Below are 16,795 nucleotides of genomic sequence, written 5' to 3' on the forward strand. Positions count from 1 at the left end.
AATTAGGAAAAACTATTTAACACACAGAGAAATATAAAAATTCAGAAAAGATACTATTCTATAAATGATACACCTTAAATTGTGTAGTACCCAACAGGCACAAACATATATAGCTGTGGAGGTAATGGAAAACTTACCTTTCAAATTCTTATGAAAATTTAACCATTCCAATTGAAGTAGAATTCTTCATAATAATCACCTTGATACACTTAGCACTTTAATATGAAGAAGATAGTCTCGTGAAACAAATTCCTTAGTAGATACTACTTTCAGAAACAATAAGAAGCATTGAAAAGTACAAATATCTCACTTTGTTTTTGGTAAGACATGGATTCCTCATGGGATACTGTCTTGATAAGATAATGTACCACGACCATGTGTTTTGTTCTGGGAGCAATAAACCTTGACACTACTTAGTCCAGATAGCATCTTTGGCAATCTGGAAGTTTACTTTCATATAAAAAAAGAAAAATGTGTCATTAAGAATAACCAAATGCATGTAATTTATTGAGGATTATATATAACATACTTGACAACTAAGTTAATGGATATTCTGAACCACTTAAAAATATGCCCTGAGATCTATTGTCAATCTGGAACTAATTTTAATCTTTTATAACAAAATTATTGTGTAATATTATAGTCTTATCATGACTTTTTAATTTTAATTAAGTAATTAAAATCTAAAAATAAAAAATGTATATGTTTATCATGTCCAACATGATGTTTTGAGATACGTATACATTGTGGCTAGTTACCTGAGCTAATCATGTGCATTACCTCATATACATCTGACTCTTTTTTGGAGAATACTTAATATCTACTCTCAGTAATTTTCAAGAACATAATCAATTGTTATTAACTGTCACCATCTTGTCTATTAGAGCTCTTGAACTTACAGCACTTGTAAACAGAAACAATTTAATTTACTCTTTTCTAATTTGGGATGCCTTTTATTTCTTTTTCTTGCCTAATTACTTTGGCTAGAATTTTCAGTACTTCACTGAATATAGGTAACAAGAGTGAGCATTCCTGTCCTGTTTTTGATGTTAGAAGAATAGATTTAAATTTTTTAATGTTGAGTATCATGTTAGCTATGGGTTTCAGATATATGATCTCTATTGTGTTCAGGAACATTTGTTTTATACCTGACTTTTTGAGAGATTTTACCAGAAGTGAATGTAAAATTTTGTCAAATGCTTTTTCTGCAGATAAAGTGCAGAATTAATCAAGGAGATGAATCTGTGGAATTGAAGACAAGTTTTTTTGAAAATATAAAGTCAGAGGAGAATAAAGGAATGAAAATAAAGAAATAAGGCTTACAAGATTGATGGGATAGCAGTAAAACAGTCAACATTTGAGTTATAGGACTTTAGGGAAAGGAGAGGCAAAGGGGTAGAAAGAGTCTTTGAAGAGGTTGGAAATGGTAGTTCATGTTTATAACACCAGTGCTTTGGGAGGCCTAAGTGGGATGATTGCTTGAGGCCAAGAATTCAAGAGACAATGGCAAAACATATTCAAAACATATTCAAATCTGAGAAAAGATATAAAAATCCAGGTATAGGAAAGTCAAAAGTCACCACCTAGATAAACTAAAACACAACTACAAAAAAGACCTATTATACTCCAATTGCAAAAAATCAAAGACAAAGATAGGATCTTGAAAGTGCAAAAGAAAAGAATCATATCATATAACAGGGTATGTCACAAGTCAAGGAAAGACTGACCTCGTACTGGACAGGTTTGGAGCCTAAGTCCTTAAGTGCCAGCCTGGTACCTACTGTTAGGACTGTTGACCTGGTGCTGAGGCAGGCCTGAAGTCTGAAGCTATGGGAACCAGCCCAGTGATTAAAATATTCTGTACCTGGGGCTGCTGGGGTTCACTTGGTGGAGAGGTCAGACCTGGAGACTGATTCTACCTGGCAGTGCTGGTGTCTGGGACTGTACAATCTGGTCTGGTGCCTGGATGAGTGTGGAGGTTTCAGACACTGGCCTGGAGTCTGGAACTTCTTCATGTGTGTGTGTGTGTGTGTGTGTGTGTGTGTGGTGGAGGGCTTTCTACCTCTGGGTTTTACTGAGGCAGGCTCCTCTTCCCCACAGTGGATATTTCTCTCTAATAACAAATAATGTGAAATTATCTTTCTTCTCCTGATCCATGCTTCTTTTCTTACTTTTGTTCTACTAGTCAGCCAGTGTAGTTTTCTTAGTTTTATGAAGGTATTTATCCATGTGGATAGTTACACAAATTAACATTTCTATGGGCGCAAAGCATGGGGAAGTGCTACTCTGGCATCTTGCTGACGTCTGGCTTACAGTAATATTCATAAACAATTCCAAGTCCTTTTGTCAACCCATACACAAGGTTCGATTTCAGCAAATACTGAATGTCCGATCCTCAGAGTGTGGCACTCTACTAATCATTGGGCATAGAATGAAGAACAAAAACTGACAAAATCTCTATTAATAAGGAAAACAAGTGAGGGAGCTGCTTTCTCTGGTGTCTTTTCCTCCTTCCACAAAGTAGAGGTAAGAGGATTCTTAAGTGTAAGAAAACAGTGGAAATACAAGTAGATTCCATCACATGCAGGAAACCTGCCTGCCAATCAGGGCTGCCCATCATAGACAACCGTGTGAGGAAGAACGAATTTCTACTGCTTCAGGACACAGAATTCAGTGCTCATTTGTTTCTGCGTGTTTGTAATGTTTTCTTCTCTAATACCAATATTTTAGTAAAAACTTAGATGAAAATTTGACATTGTTCTATATTCTTAATGGGAAAGTTTGAATCACTACTTTTTCTTCCTAATTGGAATATCTCTAATTCATTAAATTTAGAAGTAAAGCTTCATAAAGAGAAAACCGTCAGCAGCATTTCTACATCTCATTTCCCCTGTGCATCGCCTTCACTCCCACTCTCGAGGGAGACCCTGAACCAGGTTCTGTTCTTCACTATTGACTTAAAAGAGACTGATTTGATTTCCACCACCATGGAATATTGTCATTAAAAAAGGATTTGTACTTTTTAGAGTCAATTCGCTGATTTTTTGTGAATAAGTTAATGAACACATGGCAAGTTTGAAGGAGCAAATGTTTTGTTCAGAGGAGCAGAGAAACTTAATGAGATACAATTCATTTTTCTGTATCTCCAGTTATTTCAAATATTTGGTAATTTTATTAACTTCTTATTTTTTTCTTTGTGAAATGAAGTTTTAAGTGTATATCATGATGTCAAGATTTTTTTCTGCCTATGTTATAATGTAAATATATATCATTATAGGTATAGATTACATATGTGAGCTATGTGTATATATCTATTAGAATATTTTTCAATATTTTTCTATTTCTCAGGTATCTAAAGTTCATATAAAATACTCATGGCTGTGTATGAATATTGTCTGTCTATGCTGAATACAAGTATAAATACCTGTGGTTATTAGGGAGAGAATAGGTGAAAGATAAAGCAATATCTATTTTATACCTCTGCTCACTTTCTCTTTTTCTGAAAATTTTAAATTTCTTTCATAACTAAATTATATTCTTGGAAAAGAAAACATGGCAAAATACATTGTCTCTGTAAAGTCTTAATTTTGCATGGAGTAAAACTTAAGAAGATTATTAATGATTTAGAATTATTTCCCTTCATCTATCTGGACTGAGGAACTGAACATTAGAACAAAATAATCATGGAAATCATCTATCTTCCTGCAGACTTTTCTTTTTTCACCTTCCATTTACCTCTCCCTACATAGTCTTCAGGCCTACATCTTTTTAATGCTGTGATAAGTATTGTATTTCCCTTCGCTATATAAAAGTTCAGTAATTTGGATTTTCAAAAGTGCCATATAAGTCTTGGCACCAGAAATTCTGTCAGGATGGTGCAGTTATCAGAAGAACTCTTTGTTAACAGTGTCATCCAGGACAGGTGATTCAGAAACACAGACATAAGCATCCTCTCCAACTTTAGGCTATGAAAAATACTACGTTTAGGTGATGGACTCAAAGCTTTAGTGTTCAGAAAACAGTCCTTTGAAATGAGCTTGGAATGTCACAGTGGAGTCTGTAGGCTGTAGAAATGAGAAGTTTCTATGTTATTGCAAGCTAACTTTGTCCTTTAATTTTCCCATAAAAAGGATCTTCATGCCTTCCATCTCCAAATTTGTCCTAAAATTATATTATTATAATTTAAAAAGTTTAAAGTCAAATGATTATTTCAGAAAAGCCATTTCATAAAAATCAATTCTACAAATATTTTTAGAAAGGATCTTTAATATACAAATAATAAGGTTTCTACTTTACAGGTGTTCACAGTCTAAACTAATCTTTGCTTGAGTATAATAAATACACTGTAACCAAAAATTGAGGCTACTGGACTGATAGGCTGACACAACCTTAGAGCATTTTATTTGAGAATTACCTAGTCCATCTTTGAATAACCAAAGAAAGCAATCTTGATAATTATAAAAATGCCATGTATTGCTGACAATCTTTGCAGCTGTTCTCAACCTGTGGGTTGCAACCCCTTTGGGAGTTGACCGATCCTTTCACAGAGGTCGCCTAAATATATCCTGCATATCAGATATTTACATTACAATTTATAACAGTAGCAAAATTACAGTTATGGAGTAGCAACGAAAATAATTTTATGTTTGGGGGTCATGACAACATGAGGAGCTTTATTACAGGGTCGCAGCATTAGGAAAGTTGAGAACCACTGATCTAGAGAATGTGATAGAAAAAACAATAATTATTGTCCTCATAAAAAGTGAAATTAGAAGATGATTTTTCTTAACTATTATTTATGTAACTATTATATAATTTGAATTACTAAGTCTTTAGTAGATGTTTGTGAGCAGGAAGAGTCATTGAACTCTCATAGATTTGATAGGGAGTTATCCCAAGGAAAACATATCCAAGTAATTTTTATGCTTTTCATAATATAAATGGAATACAAAAATTTGTTGTAGTGTTTCTTCTGAGGATAATTTAGCATTGAGCATAATTGTTTTATGATAGAGTATAAAGACAAGAAAGCAGCCATTTGGAAATAAATAACAGAATTATCTTTCTTCTCTGTTCTAATTATAGTCAAGGCCTAACATGGTGGCGTCAGAGTTAATGGTGAACGTCCCACAGGAGATTCAAATCTCAATTGCATGTGGATCTTCATTTCAGAACATTTCCCCAAGCCCAAATAGGATTCAATATCCTGCATATTTTACTCATATGAATATATAGCTTCTCTTTTTGCTATAGGATTAGGAACTGTTCTTAAATATTGAGTTGCAGGTTTTCCCTTTCACACTCCATCCCCAATCCAAAAATAGAAGAACATGCTGCCTCAATTCTTTCTTCTGTTTTCAGAGAAGAGAGAGTAGAGAATGCATAGTCCTGAGGTTGTTGGAAGTACTTGTAACTCACCAAAATAGCTTCACTATTCTGAATTATTCCCTTTGTCTCACGCTGTCTCTTACTATCTTTTCTACTTTGTGTTCCAAGCATGAATGAAAAGCATGTAGGTTTTTGTTTTTTCTCTATGTTCTGATATTCCTCAACTTTTAAAGTCTCTGTGCTTTGAATGGTCTAGCCACCCTGAATGACTTTAACCCCCACATAGGCAGAAAGCACGCAGGTCTATTTAGTTTATAGCGTGTGATAGGGACTCACTAGAGGTGTTCAGTGAACGATTGGACTCGGCAGTTATCGACACATTGTAATTATATAGTATGCCTGGGTGAGAGTTCTATTCCTCATGTTATATGTCTCTGTCATTACATCCAAGGTTTAGTTTGTTTGGACTGGAATGTGTTCCAGTCTTTCAGATGCTATTTTTAACATGAAAATATCTCAGAGAATTGTTAGAGTTTCTAAGTAAAACATATGACATGAACTGTATTGAATAGGCAGCTGAGAACAAAAGGTGTAGAATCTAATGCAAGGACTCAGTGTTGAAACGGAAAAGGAAAGGAGGGTAGAGGTAGGTGCCAGGAGACAGGAAAGTTGATCCAGCAGAAGAAAAAACCAAGGAGCATCAAACTAAGCTTGCTTACTTCTCACCACTCCCCCAGACAGCCGCAAACCATCTAGAAACACTTGATACATGATAAATAATTGGTCTTCCCTATGATGCACTCAAATCCAAGAGGCAATGAACTCAGTAATCTTTTTTTTGGAGTCTTTTATGAGCTTTAGAAGGTCTAGCAAAACTTCTGAGATTTCTTTATTCATCCTCCTAACTCTCCTGGCAGTATTTTCTGAGCAAATTGTTTAACTTCTCTGAACCTCATTTGTTAAATAGGTAAGTGGTTTAATAACATGTATCTCAAAGAGTTATTATAATGATTAAATGAGATAATTTAAAGTGTCTGAACCTGGCTGCACTAGGAGCCAAATATTAGTTATTAGGATTACTAATATTACTGTCCTCTGCATTGTGTTTATCAAAATATTAACTATATCATGATCGTGAATTTAACAGTTTGAATCTTAAAAGTTTCTTTTTATAAGCTTGAAATGCTAGGTTAATACAGTATGAATGAGCTTCAGGAGGAATCTGTGAGTCATTTGGAAAGAAAAGAAAAATATACGTACAGTTCAAGATCAAGGTAAGGGCATGCTAAGAAGAGAGAGAACTCAACTGAAGGTATTAGCTCATAATTTCTGAGTTTCATAACAGACCCCTGCGTGCTCTTACTCCTGGCAGAAAGACTGTGGAATATACCAAACACACTATGGAATATATCCTCCAGGGATCACTCTAGCAAATCGTTCATTCAAGGCAAAGAAAATGAAGGCACATTGCTTTTTTTTCTTCTCTTTTTTTTTTTTTTTTTTGGGCAGGGCCAGGTTTGAAACTACCACCTCCCACATAGAGGGCTGGCATCCTACTCCTTTGAGCCACAGGTGCTGCCCATGAAGGCACATTTCTTTAAGCCTTCTTGACCTTTCAGAAGCATGAGTTACGAAGCCTGGGTTGGCTGTCACTTTCCTGTTTCTTTCTAACTGAGCCTCTATGAACAAGAGCAACACTGTGAAAAATCACAATATTTTGAAAATGAAAAAGAATGAGTAAGTCAAAAAACATATCCGAGAGACAGAGAACAATTATTCAAAAGTATATTATTAATTTCAAAGGGTAAAAAGCCATCTTGGATAGAGAAAAAACTACTTAGAAAAGCATGGATCTAAAGAGAAAGGAAAATGCACAAGTATTAGGACAAAAATCTTTAAGACCATGCCACAGAGTGAGGAGAATTGACTGGGTAATATGCAACCAATTAAGGAGACACAAGAAATGAAATATTCATTGACATACACTAGACGATGATCGTAAAGTTATCCCATCTCACATATAGAGTAGTTATATGCAAGAATAATTGCTAATCTATAAGGCAGCTATTGGGATTCATCATCTGTCAGAGTATTGACATGACTTTCTTCAGAAAACTTAGTATAAACTTGAAGGGGAAAAGGGTATTGAATTTTCTGACAAATAAGTGATGATTTACATTGTTTTAAGGCTCTCCAGTGCAGTATAAAATGATTGTGCTCAAGGAATAAAAGAAAGTGGACATGCAGAAATTTAGGTATTATCTATAATAAGTACATATAACACTTGATATCTATGCTGCCTTAAAAAAAATAGTTTCTTCTTTCCTCTCTATATACCCCTATAAAAGCAGATACATCAAATGTTTAAAGACCTATACCATTGCCTAGTTCTTCCATTATTTAACCTTTAAAAGTGTGTGTACTCTTACTTTTAAAATCTCTGTTGAAATATTGAACCCACTTGTGTAGAAGGGAAATTAAATGCCGTAATGTGTTTAAAGGCCTTCTAAATACCAAGCTCTTACAGCACTTATATCTCAATATTTATTTGATTCTCATATAATTTTACATGTACAAGTTGCTTGATAAATCTTGAGGGCCTGATTTTTGTCTTTTATTTATCTGTCTTGACACAGAGGGCTTGTTAGGTTGTTGTTTTATTGGTTGTGTGAAGGAATTTGGCTGTATTTTTGCTTACTTCTCAGATTATTAAAAATTTTATTGAATGCTGTTAGGCAAAAACATATACCGAATGTAGAAAAAATAAGTCCGAAGGGGACAAAACAACTTAAAGGTTATGCAAGGAGATATGCTTTGCTTTAATTGTTAATTACCATTGTTTGAAAGTATGACCCTTGGCAAAATTATATATACACCTGTAGATTTGTATCTAGAAGGATGCTAGTACTTCCTGTACAGTAGAAGGGATGACTACAAAGTTTACGTGTCATTACCCTGTAGGACAGTAAATGTACTCAATTAGCAATTTTGTTCTAAAATTCACTTATAAATCACCTACAGATATTTAGATCCTCAAATATTTTTTGAACCAGTCCATTTTATTGTTCCATTCATTAATAAATGAGTTGAATAAAGTATCTAGTATCGACTCTGTTTATGAAAGTCATCAGTGTTTAACTTCTTGAAAATTATTCCTTGCAGGGTGGTGAGCCCAATGTTGAGCTGGGGGAAGATTTGCATATTTCTTCATTTCTTTTGCTCAGGGCCACAAACCAAAATAAGTGTTCTAAAGACTCTCAGGCAGGAGATTATATTTGCTTAAAGATAGTAGAGATAATGAAAGGTGAACAGGGAAAATATAATTTGGGTGCAATAAATTGCAAAGTTTGTTAAAAGCTCTTTGTAAAACTACCACAATTTCAGTCAAAACTCTGTAATAGGACCTAATAAATTATGGAATAGGAAATTCACAAATTATTTTTAATGTATGCCAAAGTATCTGATTTAGTTAAGATTAGTGAATGACAAGTTATTTTTGTCTGAAGGAATTCCATACACCACTTAAGAATTACAGGAAAATGCTTGAACCCTTAAAGATCTTGTTTTAATTTTACATGTCTTAAATTAAAAAAAGGCAGAAAAACAAATGAACAAAGAAACAAAAATAAAAAGTCTTAGAAGAATTTGAAAGAGCTCCACAAATCCAACGTTTACTTCCTCGCTTGCTTTTATCTGAAGTTCCTGGTGTTGGCATTTTGGCTTCCACAAATTTGAAGGCTGTCCTTTCCCAGGAAGGGGCTGTGAGAATCTTATGCTTTTAGGCCTACTGCATAAAGAAGAATGAGTAGAAAGTAACTGAAACCGTTATTTTGATTTTGATTTCCTCTCCAATTTTATCCTAGTTGAGATGAAAAAACAGTTAAAATATCCACATTCATTCAAGGAGAATCAGTTTCAAGAGTCCCTGTTAATTTATTCCTCTTTAGAGCAGATTGTATTCATTAATTATAAACGGTCCTATAACTTAAAACAACCTGAGCATGTGAAAAAAAGTCCTGGCGATAGATGCAGTCTGCTTTTACTCAGGAAATGGTAAGCACAGTTATCTGAACAAACATTCTTTACTTCAAGATCTAAGAAAAGGGAATTATTCTTCGGTAGTTAGTGAAATGAATATAAATTTCTGTTAGCCAATATCACCATATGTGAAAAATTGTAGACTTTTACTTCTACTTGAAGTAAAACCATAGAGGGGCTCGGCATTTCTATGAGGAAGCTCTCTTAATATCAATCACATTAATCAGAGGGAAGGGTTAACTAATTAAATGGTACTCCATTTCTTCTGTCCCAGAATCTCTGTCTGGTCTCTTGTGCTATTAAAAAAAAAAAAAAAAAACTGTCTGCAGACCCATTCAATATCAAGTCAATTTTGTGACTTTCAGGAGAATTGAAATAATCTTGTAATAACACATTTTGTTGATAAAACATAGCAGAGTTTATTTTCTTTGTAAAACATAATGCCACGTAGAATGACATTCTGTACGGTACATTATTTCTCCCCATAGAAAAGAAAACCTTCATGATATAAGAATGTTTTTAAAATCAGATAATTCTATTAGGCAGAAAATATTATCTCTGGTTAAATACCTCTCCATATTTTGTCTGTAGTAACAAATGTGTGACTTACATTCATATGAGTTACTAAGAGTTTTCCTCATTTGTAAAAAAAATCATATTTTAAAAAAGAGCTGCCTACTTATTTAATGTAATTTAACTATTAAACCTCTTGAGCCCTTCAAGTCAATAGTAAAGTGAATATTTGGGCTAGATAAATAACTAACTAACTAGTTAATTTCTTAATGTCTTTTTTAAGAAATTGGGGATGTAGTCTTTAAAATCAACTGCAATATAGCATAAATGTTCATATTAACTATATCTGGTTAAAACTTATTTTAACAGGTTTGGGAGGCCTCAGTGCCCTCTCAGGAGAGTCCACAATAACACACAACAATTATCTGCTACCAGATTTAGCTCATCCCTTTTCTCGCCCATAAATGCATATTTATATTTCAGTCCCAATTGCATATGTAACTAGATATATTAAATTACATTTACCAAAATCAAAGATTAGCAATATAATTATAAAATAAAAGCTTTGAAATCTCTATTGATTACAAAATTTAGTCAATACAGTTTTCTTGGGTCTCTATTTTCAGGTGTAGGTTAAATACAATAATTTACATCTGAATCGCTCATTTAATTTGGAGGGATAACAAGAAAGTCCACAGAAAATGGTCACACAAAGAATTATTTTACTCACAAGCAGTTCAAAAAATAATTGTTTCAAGGTGGTGCCTGTTGCTTGAAGAAGTAGGACGCCGGCCCCATATACCAGAGGTGGCAGGTTCCAACTCGGCCCCGGCCAAAAATTGCAAAAAAAAAAAACCCAAAATAGTAATTTTTTTGGTATATTCATGTGTTTCCAGGGGGAAAAATAAGTAGCTATGAAATAAACAGCAACTGTAATTATTTAGTAACTATAAATCTATTGGGACCGATGCAACAAGAACACTATAAGGTGTTTTGATAAACAGTAGAAAATAATACTACTGTATCTCTTCTCCTGTTCATTAGAAGAGTTAAGTACATACAATATGCCATACATTATTCCTTAATAATAAGGATAAATTCCTTAATCAATATGTACCAGGTGAATATAAATTAGGGACTTCTTATTGCTGGAAAAACAGAGGGAGTTGTTTATAAAGCTGACTAGCAGAAAGGATAGATGGCCATGGATGAAAATATAGTTACATGTAAAGATTTGTGCGATGAGAGTTGGTCGTGGGGGCGTGAAGCTGCATCAGGGCCTATTGGCACAGTGACAAGTTCAGGAAAGGTCTCTAGGTGAGAAGACGCTTGTTCCAGAAGTTGAAACACTTGTACAATGAATCCAGAAAAAGAAAAGAGGGATGTATATTCTAGAGAGATAGGAAATAGTAAGTGAAATTGTGCAGAAAAAGTTTTATTTTTCTTACTATTATTACAGTGAACATTTGCAATAGACAATAGAGATAGAAAACAGCAAGTGAAATTGGGCATAAACTGGTTTTTTTCCCCACTAACACGTGAACATTTGCGATAGACAAGCAAGAGGAGGCTGGAGAGAAATTCAAGACCAGTTAGGAAATCTTGAAGGTCATATTTATGTGTTCTGACTTTAATGTCATTGTTAATCAGGCAGTGATATGTTTATATTCATTCCAGAAAGGTCTCTCTCCTAAAATTCTATGACAGCAAGAATAAAGGTGAGAAGGCAAATTAGAAGTTTATTGTAGTGGTACGTGCAAGAAATGATGAGTGGGAAAGTGGGCGAGATAGAGTGGGAGGGAGATTTCTGATATAATTACATGCAAAAATGACAGGACCTGGTTACTCACTGAATGTGGATGTTAAAGGAGAAAGAGATAAGGACCATACTCATATTTCGAAGTTTGATAACTGGCAGATTGTATTATTGAAAAAGCAGGGCAGTGCCTGTGGCTCAAAAGGGTAGGGTGCCAGCCCCATATGCCAGAGGTGGCGGGTTCAAACCCAGCCCTGGCCAAAAAAGAAAAAAAAAAAAAAAAAAAAGCAAGCAGGTTCATCAGAATTAATGAAAAATAAGTTTCATATCTTAGGTTTGTAGTTTGAGAAATATCTACCACCTACTATCCATTTCATATGATCAAGAAACAAATGGATATATGATTTGAGGAAAACATATTTTCTTTCTAAAGAAAATTCTGAAAGAGTGATTTTAGGCACAACAATCTCTTGGTAAATTAAGCTGTGGAAGTGAATTACATTGACCACATAGAGTAGACAGTCTTGATGAATCTTGTGGTTTAATTATGAGTGAGAAATATTGAGGTAGTGTAACATGAGAAAGAGAACACGTGTAGTGTGGTGTTATGGAAGTCAAAGGAAGAGTTTCGAGGGAGTTTCAAGAGTGGCAAATGTTGCCAAAATAAAGCAGTGTAAGAATAAGGACTGTCCCTGGTGAAGGTGTCTGGTACAGGGACAACAGGATTTTCATGAATTGGGATGTCAAAATTTTAAAGTGTAGTCAATTTAGTAATGAATAGGAAATTGAGAAAGCAAGAACAATGACTATAACCGACATATCTTAAAACCATTTGGATGATAAAAGTAGGAAGTGGCACTAGGACAGCAGTTCTCAACCTGTGGGTCAAGACCCACAGGACTGTATTAAAGGGTTGCGGCATTAGGAAGGGTGAGAACCACTGCACTGTGGTGTCTAGGAGCAAGACACAGAATGAAACCATAGCTATGCATGTATAGGTGTATGCAGGTATGTATTTATTTTTATTGAAAATTAGGGGAAAAGTACACATAAATTGCATTAATGTGCACAGCTATGATTTAATAAAAAAAAATAAAGTAGAAAGCTTTGAGCACACACATCAATTAGGATAACTGATATTAGAAAATGCCACTGAAGGAAGTAGCAAATGATGCAATCTACATAGGATGTGATCGTAAGTAATAATGATGTGTGCTTATACATCAAAAAGATTCTAGTGGATAACAAACTAATCACGTGTGTGTTTTAGCCCTATTGTTTTGGCTCCACTGTGAGTGTGATTGCAGAGGTGCTAGCATTGAGACAAGAAAGCCATATAAGAAGAGCATTATGCAAAATTTCAACCAATGAATGATCAAGAAATAAAGAGAACTGGTCCCAACAGAAGTAGAGAGGAGAGGAATAATACGGATGTGATGAAGGAAGAAAGTGGAATTTGTGAGACTTACTTTATAATTAGGTAGCGTGAATGATATGGTGATGGAGGTGAGTGGAACAAGAATAATGTTTTATACTTTTCCAAATTTGATGATTACCTAATGAGCAAGCAAATCTTTTTTATTTTATTTTTTTTATTTTGAGACAGAGTCTCACTTTGTCGCCCACAATAGAGTACCGTTGCATCATAGCTCACAGCAACCTCAAACTCCTGGGCTCAAGTGATTCTCTTGCCTCAGCCTCCAGAGTAGACGGGAGTACAGGAACCTGCCACAACACCTTGCTATTTTGTTGTTATTGTTGTTGTTGTTGCAATTGTTGTTTAGGAGGCCCAGGCTGGGATCCAACCCAACAGCCATAATGTATGTGGCTGCGCCCTGAATCACTGAGCTACAGGCACTGAGCCAAGTCTTTTTTTTTTTCTTTTTTTTCTTTGAAATTTTAAGGTCAGTTTATTAAGTTCAATAATGAAAGCTATCAGAAGATACTGTCCTGAAATTTTTTTTTTTCTTAGAAAAAGAAGAAAGGAAAATCAAAACCCCAGAGATTGTGTGGCAGTCAAGCCTCTCTACAGATGGGGATGGTCCTTTAGTAACCTGGTCACTCCCCAGGTCAGCAGGGTTACAGTTTGGATCGTCCTCATCCTCCTCCAGCTCCAAGTCATCCATGTCCTGGACCAAGGACTCACCTACTTTCACATTGCTACTGGCGTCCTCCAAAAACTGGATATCAGATGTGTTCAGATTATGATCTGTTTCGAATAACTGTTTCCCAACTAATTTATTCTTTCCTACTTGCTCCTGTTTCATGCATTTCTTTTTAATTTCCAAAAGTTCTGCATCTTAAACTTTCCAATTTAAGAAAGTCTCAGTTGTAACAGGCATGCCATGGCATAATTGCTTCTCAGCATCTTCTGTTTCTTTTTCATTCTGTTTCTTTTCTTCCTCTCTTTCTAGTTTTTATCTTATCTACTATTTCAATTTAATTTTTTCTTGCACATCTGTCCCTAAAGATCATTGCCACACCAAGATTTTCTTCAGCTGTAATGCTCATAATTTTACAATGTCTGAAATATCATTATCTTTTAAATATTCCTGGGAGAATATTTCATAAAGGGAAGCTTCATCTGGGTCCTTTTCACTGTATGTAAACTTGAGGATGATCTGGACAGTATCATCATTTTCTCCAGCCTAGATGTCCCAGTAATAGTGAAGGTGGGTGGCTTTTCTGCTAACACTTAGCAGGACCTTGTCAAGTGAAGCACTGCCGAAAGAGAATGTGGCATCAGGAGAGACCATTCATACTTTGGAAAATTAGTTGTTAGAAGAGTTGGCTCAATGTGTAATCAAGCTGTGGAGTAGGGGTAGATGGACTCCAGAGCCTCTAGCTCATTGCGTTGCTCCTTGCTGTAATCTGTCATCTTGACCCTTGCTGCTGCCTGTGGATTGCCCAGACCCCCAGGCAGTACTGCAGCCCAGCCCAGGGCCGCACTGGGAGAACCAGTGGCGACCGTGGTCAGGTGGGCACAGGTGCAGAGAGCCCCCTGGCAGGACGGCCCTGAGACCCAAAGCCAGCAACTGCCCGGCCTGCTGAGCAACCCTTCGTGTCAGCGTCCTACCGCTTCCTAGATACACGTTCGACTCCAACCAAGTCTTCTTTGAGTGCCACCTGTGTACTATGCACTATCCTAGGGCTAAGGAAGCAAAACTAAATAAGGAATTGATGCACTTCAAATGAATATTTATACAGTATTTAATAAATTGACTCAAAGGTATGAAGAAAAAGTAGGAAAACTACAAATGATGCTGTAACTGGAGTTAATAAGTGCCAAGAAGAAAAGTTTAGAAGAAATTTTAAAAAGAACTGTGTGCATAGGCCATCTGCCATCAACCTTGACCGCTGGTTGATCACGCCAGCCAGCCCATGACTAATAAGAAGGAAGTGGGGTTTCCAGGGCTGATGGGAAGGAATCTCTCATCTTTACTTGCCTGTTTGATTCTTTTTTTTGTGAATGCTTTCTGTAAGTTGGACTCCACCAGAAGATAAGAGAGCCTGCTGACCGTTACTGGTGTGCAGAGTTGTGAAGCGTGGAGAGTGGGTCTGGGTGGAGATTAGTAAGATACCTAAGAGAAAATACTCAGAACTGGAGCTACTAAGCTCCGGATAACTTGGGACACCTAAGAGGAATTCTCTAGTGTGTTGTCACATAGGGAAAGGGAAACTCAGAGAAGACATTTGATGTAGAAACTACTCTTTTTAAGGACAGTTTCTAATACATTACAGATAATAATTGCACAATTTGTTGAATATTTATTGAACTCCTAGATTTGATATAACCTCCACTATTTATATATTTATTTATTATATCAACTATCTTTATACATGTTATCTTTATCAAATGCTTTTACACATAGAGAAACTGATTTTTAAGAAATGTTGGAATGCATGCAAGTAAGTGGTATAACTTGGTTAGTTTAATATCAAAGCCTGTCTGAGATCTCAGTCCTTTCAATGCCCTTATGATAGTTCATGCAGTAATTCTCCCCAGGTTATAAATTTAGTTATCCAGAAGGAACATCACACAATAGGATGGTTTTCTCTTTTTCATCATTAAAGTATCACCAGAATTTGGCACAGGGTAGAAATTTTATACATATCTCTTGAATGAAATAAATTATCCAAGACCTTATATGCAGAAAGCAGTGAGACCAGATTGCTAACCTGTATCATTTTGATTTGTTTTATGCTTATCTACCAATATCATGATGAAAATTCTTGACAACATTAACTTTTAAAGGATATTAATTACCATGGAAAACACTAGAGGAATATATTGTGAAAAGCATTATATCACCTAAGCAGTCAGAGAAAATGTTGCCTCTCATATACAATGGGCAGGGCAACCTAAGTGTTTATATTGTGGGAGCACCGATGCCTTTATTAATCTAGCAATAATTGTGCTAGACACAGGATTCTCACCTAAATTCTCTGGAAGCAGGCAGCACTAAAACAGGTGGCAGGCTAAAGAATTCTTGACCTTAGGTTAAGAAACTGTGATGTGGACATAAGTCAGGAAGAGCAAACAAAATTTTAATGGTGCTCTTCTTCCTTAATCGTCCTAATGACTTCAGTTGATCTTATCTCTTTCACAGCTCATCATTATAATATGAGAAAATAGAATGCTCAAGTGTCACAGTTATTATTTTCTTTGTTAACCTTTATGTGTCAAATGTTACAGTATATCCTCTCTAAATTTGTATGTACGCGCTGCTGTTGCCCAATGTAGTCATGCTCTAATATTCTTATATAAAAATATGTGTTCATGCCAAGGCTGTGTCTGAAATAATTTTTGATCTTTCAATTATATATATACATAGTTTAGAAGATATTCTCAAAGGACTCCCTGAGCAATATACTTAAAATAGTGTTTCTTTTCAAGTTCCATCTCCAGATATCTTGCTGTCTTTCTTTTGTTCTTTAGAAAAATTTTCCTTGTTTGACTTTATATACTAATATGATGTATTTATGTGTTTGTTTGCCACTACTGCTCCAGCTAGAATGGAAATATCCTTCAAGTGTAGGCACTTGGTTTCTTTTTGACTCCATTGCAGGTGTTCAATAAATACTTGTTGAATGGATAAATGAAAGCCTGAATTCCTTCCCTAATCTTCTCAAACCTGTTTTTATTACTATGTGAGTTGT

At 35.2% G+C, this 16,795-nt stretch overlaps 1 pseudogene; it reads right to left on the minus strand.

Moving 5' to 3' along the window:
- Window positions 1-13,554: 13,554 nt before the first annotated feature.
- LOC100958690 lies at window positions 13,555-14,513 on the minus strand (annotated as a pseudogene).
- Between the last annotated feature and the right edge of the window lie 2,282 nt (window positions 14,514-16,795).

Source organism: Otolemur garnettii, unplaced genomic scaffold (assembly GCF_000181295.1).
Source record: "Otolemur garnettii isolate 467f Iridium unplaced genomic scaffold, OtoGar3 scaffold00020, whole genome shotgun sequence".
Taxonomy (NCBI): Eukaryota; Metazoa; Chordata; class Mammalia; order Primates; family Galagidae; genus Otolemur; species Otolemur garnettii.